The following is an 8,112-nucleotide window of genomic DNA, read 5'->3' as shown; positions in this document are numbered from 1 at the left end:
TTCGGGAGTCGGGTCCGTTGGAAGATCTTTGTAGAATTTTGTGTCTGATAGTTGTCGTTCCCCTTCTTTAAGTAGTCCGACGTGTTTAGAATTATTATGCATCCCCCTTTATCAGCCGGTTTGATGGTAATTTCAGTGTTTTTTCGTAGTTCATCGAGTGCCCTTCGTTCTGACTTTGATATGTTGTTTCGAAATGGCCGATTTTTTTCATACGCTCTGATGATATCTTTTTGAACTGCTGATATATACATATCGAGGTGTTTGTCCCCCTGCTCACCTGGACACCATGATTTGTCACCACCAATCAATCTATTCTCGTCCGTACAGTCCTTGCGATCATGAAAGTATTCACGGAGGCGGAGATTACGCGCAAAGTTATCGAGGTCGTGGTACAGTTCAATTTCATTGTATCTACCGGATGATGGACAAAAGGTTAAGCCTCTCGACAAAAGTTGAAGCTGAGTGGGTGTGAGCGTTGTGTTGGACAGATTGAGGACATTTTACTCATAAGTTTTTGGCTGCTCTTGGCTATCACGTGGCACGGGAGTGTCAGCGTCATATTGGAGAGTAAGGATGTTTTGATTAGGATTGCACTGTAGTTTCGAGTTCCCATTTTTCTCCTCAAAGTTAGGTTGTGGTACGGGTGGTCCCTGGCGTTCTTGTACGGTCTCATTCCTATTTTCCTGTTGGAGAGCAGTGGAGCTTCTGCAGTCCCGCTTGAATTTTCTATCTTTTACTACTGAAATTTCGCCTCTCTTTTCTAGTTCATATCTTTCCAGTTTTCTTGCCTCATGCTCTCCGAGATTAGATACCCATTTCTGCGTGGCCTCCGTCACACTGTATTCGGCGGCCTTACGCTCACTATGGTCCGCAATGACCCGAGTCAGTTGCAAGGACGCTTCTAGTAATATTTTTTCCCACTTCCCCCTTTCTGCTTCACTTAGTGTAGACATTGAGGGGTTGCAGGCTAGGCGGAGGCCCTTAGGTGCAATTTCGTGAGATAGATATTTGCTTAGTTGTTCCGCGTGTTTTTCGTATTGCACCCGCTTTTCAATGATTTTCCTCATCGATAGAAATGAGTGGGACCATGCATGTTTAAGACTGCCCGTACCTTTTGTTTCCCCGTGTCATTTGGAAGCCGCCGCCTTGGTCTTCGCCGCATTCGTCCGCCTGGTGTTGCAAGGCTTCGCTGGTGGGAGTGGCGACGTCGTCACTGCTGGGACCCTGGATGGCTCTTTGTGTCCCTCGGCTCCCTGTTGTTGAGTGGGTTTGGCACTGGAGTTTGCCGTGCAAGCAGTTGCCGCCGATCTCTGACTCACTGGTGGGAACCGCTGGCTCGCTGGCCTCGCTGGTGGTAGTGGCAACATCGTCACTGCTGGGGCCCTGGATGGCTCTGTGTCGCTCGGCTCCTTGTTGTTGAGGGGGCTTGGCACTGGAGTTGTCCGTGCAAGCGATTGCCGCCGATCTCCATGCCGCCGACGTCCATCGCAGCTGCACCCTCGTGTGCTGTGCCAGCAGCGCGACTCCCTCGAAACTTGCATGCAAGCCGTCAGCAGCCAGGAAGCGGCGCTGTTGGGAAATAAATATATTTATCCTTGTTGACAATGCTCAAGAATGTATTAAGCTGTAAAAGTAATTTTCACAAGCTGAACTGGAAACAAATATGCCTGAACCTTAGCCTTTAAAGGGGCCACAAACCACCCCTTGCACTTGGCAGAACAACATTTTGAAATGAGTTGTATGCCTTCTAAAAATACATAGGCGAAATAATGTTTCATAAAACTATAGTAGTACTGGAGATACAGCGATCGCTATATGTGCCTGACTCATTTCTCCTCAACTCACTTCATTGCACAGCGCCATTCACTGTGCTACGCATTACGTCATGCTCCCACTGCATTACATCACCTCGCTTAAATGTTATGTGGTTTCCTTTCTTCATAACGTGGTGGTGCTGACGGTTGCTGCTGTCGACTCATAGTTCCGATTAGCTGCTTATCGCTGCGCTACAGCAGCTGTGCGGTCTGTTTCGGTGTCTCCACTCGGGGAACAAAATGGCGCTACAAGCGCGCGCGGGTGACCTTGCTGTTTGGTCCCGGAAGTGACCGTGCGACCACTCGTTCGCTGTTGGTGGGCGATTGTTTGTTTTCTTTAGTTTTAAACAATGACTGTTTGTAGTGCTGAGAAGTGCTCAAGCTGACTAAGAAGGTCTTCAAGGAAGACATCTCACGAGAAGGTACCCCAAAGTTGCATCAAGTTTCTTGCTCGCACTACTAGAAAATAGGCAGTTAGGTGTAATTGGCAATTGCCTGCATTTTTGCGAGATCCCCTACAAATAAACTCTAAGTGTAGGCTGAGCACAATCCTTGGCTGTCACCATATGTTGGCAATATAGCTGGCTGCATCGCAGGCATTTTGTGTAAGATTCTGCAGCAGTGGATCATGTGCGCAATGTGCCACTGGTGGAGCATCAACAGCATCGGCATTGCATGAGTCAAGAAATACGTTCAAGTTTCCTCACTGTCACAGGTGACACGACGCATGCACTTATTACGGCATACTCTATTGGAAAACCCGGTGGCACTATCCCAGTGCCAGATATAATTATTGTACCAGTGTGGCAGGATGCTTGGAGGCTGGCACACTCCGCGATGCACGCTCAACGCTGGCGCATGGCACCCCCGTATTGGGCCAAAATCAAGCTTCCTAATTGTTTTTGAAAATTGCGGTCATTACCTGATCGTAAACAAGCACTACAACAAGAAAAAACACAAGAAAAGGAAAAGAATTATGAGCGAGTGAGGCTCGAACCCACGACGTTGAGGCACATAGCAATGCGAAGCTGACATGCTACCGCAGCTTGACAAGACAAGGTGAAACAGCAACTTCACGCTCCGCTTATAGCCTTTATGTGCACACACGGCTGTAATATTTGGCTCAACAGTTCGTAGCAATGGCGGCTTTTTGCAGGATGTATTTTTTTAGCAAGCCAAAGGGGTGCTTCATGACCAGCATTAAGTATAAGAATGTGTCAGCATCTACACAATGACTGAGAAATACTGCAATGCCATTTGTCAGACGCACTTAAATGAGTCCAATGGACAGAATCAAATAATTGTTTTGGCTTAACATCCACAAAACAACATTGGCCACATGCATGCTATGAGGATGACGAAGCATATATGCACTATACAGAAGCCAGAAAGGGAAAGGAGAATGCTCTGGCATGCTGTTTTAAAAAACCAACCTGCTGCTTTCTTTGTCGGTGCATTACGACCTCTGCCTTGACGTCGCTTCAATACGATCATGAGGGACGCTGTAGTGTCGGGCTTTGGAAACTTTGACCACCTGGGCTTCTTTAACAATATGCGCCTAAACCTAAGTACACAGGCTCCCAGCATCTTTACCTCCATCGAGAATGTGACAGAGATTCGAACCCGCGACCTTTGTCAGCGCAGTAAAGCACTATAACCACTGCGGAAGATACCCCCCCCCCCCCCCCCCAAAAAAAGAAACATTCAAGCTTAAGGGACACGATTTCTTGCTTTTCTGATCTGGAATTATTGCTTACGCGAAGCCACAACCTTCGAATCGGCGGCAGTTCTCCATTTGAAGAGCATTTCCCGCTCAACATTCTCCAGAAATCCTCGCGAATTATCCTGCAAGCAAATTCGCAAGAAACATGCGTCGAAGAGGCCCCAAGCGACGCGATCGCGCTAAACGCTGCCAAAGGATACAAGTACCACGAACATGCCCAACACTTGAACGTTGTAGTAGGTCAGGTAGTTTATTTCTGAAAAAAAACAAAAAACTCGGGAGCTTTCGCTAAATAGCGCAAAGTTTAGGCGCAACGGTCATATATCACACACATTGCACGAACGGCCAAACTCCAACCAACGCCTCGTTGCTCCAACGAAAGTTAACCCACACTGAAACCTGACGCCGGCAGCCTCCGCTAAAGCACAGACCCGGCGGCGAGTTTACAAAGGCGAGTGGATAGAGCCACCCACAATGCGCCGCGGCCCAGCGCTCTTGGAGGCTATGCATTTCCGCCAGCCTAACTGTGTCATTGCGCTGTCGCTCCCCGCACTTTCGTACTAAGTTAGATACTCGTGAATAAAGCGTGTGCCCCCCCCTCTCACTGTCGCAAAGCCGCGTTAATCAGGACGCAATAAAGCCGAGTCGCCACTACGCCTGTTGCCAAGTGCTCGGAAGGAAGCCCTGCGCCGAGTAGGATACTCGCGAAAGAAGCGTGTGCCCCACCTTTCACTGCCGAGTCGCAAAGCCGCGCCGTTCAGGGTGCATTGAAGCCGAGTCGACTGACTACGCCTGATACACCTAGGCCTGCTGCGAAAAACGCCGCACCGGAGATTACTGAACTCCACTTGGTGAGTTTTTGTTGATTATCAGCATGCTGTTATTGAAAGCGCGTTTCTGATACTGTCGTTTTAAATAAGGCTACGAACTGAGTTCGGGCAGCAAGGACAGAAATGTAGTGGTGATACATGCGTGCGATCGTAAAATCCTTGACAGCATGCTGTTATTGAAAGCGCGTTTCTGATACTGTCGTTTTAAATAAGGCTACGAACTGAGTTCGGGCAGCAAGGACAGAAATGTAGTGGTGATACATGCGTGCGATCGTAAAATCCTTGAAAGCCTGCGCGCAAAACCTTGTCGTGCGTCACTACCACAATGTCGAAGCTAAAAGTAAAGCATGCAGCCTCAAGACATTGTCTTTAGTCGAACTAATTTGAGACAAGAGAATTAAACTTATTGGAGAGCTCTTCGCGGATGTTTTTTTTTTTTTTTTTCATGGCTTCACTGCAGTACGGCCCCGTGTTCAGGTGAAGGCAAGTTAGATCGCAGTTATCCTCGACCGTTTGTGGTTGTCGCTCTTTTTTTTTCGCCCCACTGTGTTATTATGTGAGCTAAAAATAATCTGCCACCCTTCTCTATGAAACTGTCGAGTGCACTCCATGCGGCTCTACTCTGCATGATGTCTCCTTTGAGAGGCTTCTTCAATAAAAGAATGTATTAGGGCAAAGCTTACTAAAATCACAGCTGCCAACGGTTGTAACCACTATACCCATGCAAAAATAAATATACAATACATGAGATAATAATTTATTAACATGAAAACTGTCCCATGAGAGAACACTGAAGGTATTCACAGGAGAATGGCACAACAAAGATAACACTTCATGCGTCAAGCATAGACATACGTGAATGTATACATTGGTGAGTTCATGTATGAACAGTCATGGTAATAACTTTGAAAAGCAAAATGAACTCTGCTTGCAGTGCAAGCTGAAGGGAAAATGAGAAGGGAGACAGGAAAGAGCGTACTCTTTCCTGTCCCCCTTCTCGTTTTTCCATCAGCTTGCACTGCAAGCAGAGTTTTCAAGTATGAAACCAACTAGTCTGCAAAGAAGTATTGATTCAAAAAGCACAAAGTCTTTGTTAGAATTTCAGTGGAAGCGGCATAGCAGGCACGTATATTAAATGGACACTATCGACACGATGCTGTCATGCCAATGTGTGTAAAGTACACAGATGAAGCATGGTGCATACACAGGCAATATCAATTTCACTTTCTGTTGACCAGAAAGCACTATACTGCACTTAGGCTCAGCCATCTTGAGACTAGAGTAGGGCTCTGTTGTTTTGAGCTAAAATTGAAAATGCAAGTGGCACATCGGTACTAAAAATGTGGGCTCGGTAGTTGGCCATCATATAATGATGCACTGGATGATGTGGTGTTCACAGAAGGGCATACTATTGCTGACAGCACAGGTAGTTTGCCGGGTTAACACATAAGTGTGCATTGCAGGGAACTTGGTGGTGACAAGCGGTGTTCTGGTACCGTTTTATACATTGAGTGATGTGGGCCGACAGCACTGAGGACCAACCCACCACATCTAGTGGTGACCTGCAGGTTACGGCATTGAAATCCCGGCCGCGGTGGCAGTCTCGATGCAGCACATTGGAATGAAAGAAAAAGGATGAGTGCACTATACAATGGGACGGCGTGTCATAACGCAAAATAGCTCAATTGGCCGCTATCAAGCAAGGTATCAAATAAGAATAAAAAGCAAACAACAAAATGGAGAAGAATAATTAAAAGAAACCATGCTAAGTTGTCAATACACTGTAATGTTGCTAATTAGACGAGTCGGAGCAAGAAAAATACGGTTAAAGTCTAGAAACGTGCGCGACTACACTTTCTGGAAGCTAATAGCAGTTTCTTGAGGTGCCTTCTGGGAGAACCTCATAGGGTACTTCAGTATTTCGCTGTAAAACCTTGTAAGGCCCGAAATAGAATCATAGCCCAAAAACCTTCTCCGAAAATATGTCTGTGCCCAACGGGTGTTTCATAAATGATATTGTTACTGGTAGATGACTTAAAACAGGTATATTTACAATATATACAGTCACAGTAATGCGGGTAAAAACAACTGCGATAGCGAGAGCAGGCACCACCTAGTCCTTCACTTTTTCGTCCTCTCTATGTGAGCGGCACATATTGTTACCCTCCGGCGGTGAAGGCACCGACTCGGTGCAGTCAGAGAAAGACGGTATAGAGGTGGTTATTATACATGTGCGTTGCGGCAGCCCGGTGTATGACATGACTTCAGACGTACAACGTAAACGATGTTGGTACGGGGTTGAGTCGACGAGGACAAAGACAATTCAATTTCTTAAGTCACGACGGTCACTTGGTGGTGCATAGGGTACGGTCCCAGGGTGTCTACCAACCTGGAAAACCTGGAAAACCTGGAAAAGTCAGGGAATTTGAACACGCCTGGAAAAGTCAGGGAAAAGTCAGGGAATTTCTGAAAAATCCGGCCAGGTCATGGAAACTGACTGTAGTCTTTCAGATCGTCACGAAAATATTCATTAGCATTAATCAAAGCTTTAAAAATCGCTCCTTAAACCACACAGAACAGCTAAGCAGAAGCATAGTTAAAAAAAAAGCAGTGCATAGCTGGCGCTTCTACTTTCCGAGTACAACGTTACTCACGCGAATAAAATTGTGCATGTTTGTCTTGGCCGCGATCTCGGCTCGGCTTGAGGGTTTTCTGGTTAGGCTGGAAGTGCCATCAGCAGAGGGCAAGGTGCACAGAATATGCGAGTCGTAATTATTTTTTTACTGAAATGTGTAGTTTACAGGTGCGTAAATTGGACTGGGATACAAAAACAGTAGTAGAGCAAATATGGTAATCCAGATCGGATCCAATCCAATCCAATCCACATATCAAGATGCCTGGGCTGCAGCCATATTGCCATTCTTCTTGTGATGCCATGAGCATGCAGTGAGTTGCTATGCCTCTTGCTACAGTTTACTAGAATAGAGGCAGTGTGCTCACAGGCGGCGGTGGGTGACCCACTTCGTGTCGACGCCGAGAGGCGGCGCGGTTCGCAGCGTCACCTGAAACTCCTTTGCGCTCCGAAGTAGAGAGCTACAGCGCAATTGTTGAAATGCCAGAAATTATGCAACGTTCGCGACATGCAATGCACGACACTTCTTTTGGGGCATCTTATCAGTGTGCAGGGCGTGAAGCAACTGATATTGTATTATTTTCCGGCCGTTTAAATGTTCAAAGTGGTTTCGCTAATGCAGCGGTCATGTCGACTGCGGTTCCGAGGTGCGAAAAACACTACGCACTTTTTTTTCGCAATGTCAGAATTAAAATTTTGGAGTTTAATGGGCCGAAGCCACACTTCCGCTATGAGGTGCGCCATAGCGGAGGGCTGCAGGTTAATTTAGATCCCTTTAGAATTTTTAACGTCAGCCGAAATGCCAACACACGGCTTGTTTCGCTTTTCTCCTCCGTCAGGAGAACAGCCACCGCGGCTAGGATCGAACACGCGTCCTTGGGTTCAACAGTACAACGCCTTAGACAGCCTCCACGCCGGGTTTTTCTTGATTACGTGCCTGCAGCAGGAATGCGCGCCCTAAACCCAAACTTTAACCACCATGACAACCACGCACGACGTTTAACATTCTAGCATCGCTGCTTCGAGAATTTAGGTGATGATTGGAGTGTGGCGTGATTCTTGCTGTAAACAAGACGTAGCATCATTATTATCAACAGCCTGTTAGGTCCTGCA

General features: G+C 46.8%; 1 long non-coding RNA gene and 1 pseudogene across 1 annotated transcript in view; one reads left to right on the top strand and one right to left on the bottom strand.

Moving 5' to 3' along the window:
- Positions 1 to 4,121: 4,121 nt before the first annotated feature.
- The window catches only part of LOC142769079 (uncharacterized), a 29,007-nt gene continuing 25,016 nt past the window's right edge, over positions 4,122 to 8,112 (top strand). The window contains exon 1 of the long non-coding RNA XR_012885643.1: positions 4,122 to 4,388. This is a non-coding gene — a long non-coding RNA (uncharacterized LOC142769079). The remainder of the gene's footprint in view (positions 4,389 to 8,112) is intronic.
- LOC142769078 (uncharacterized) overlaps positions 5,109 to 8,112 on the bottom strand; it is a 27,844-nt pseudogene continuing 24,840 nt past the window's right edge.

The sequence above is a fragment of the Rhipicephalus microplus genome, chromosome 8 (genome assembly GCF_043290135.1).
Source record: "Rhipicephalus microplus isolate Deutch F79 chromosome 8, USDA_Rmic, whole genome shotgun sequence".
In the NCBI taxonomy this organism is placed as follows: domain Eukaryota; kingdom Metazoa; phylum Arthropoda; class Arachnida; order Ixodida; family Ixodidae; genus Rhipicephalus; species Rhipicephalus microplus.
This window is presented reverse-complemented; position numbering and strand designations above follow the sequence as displayed.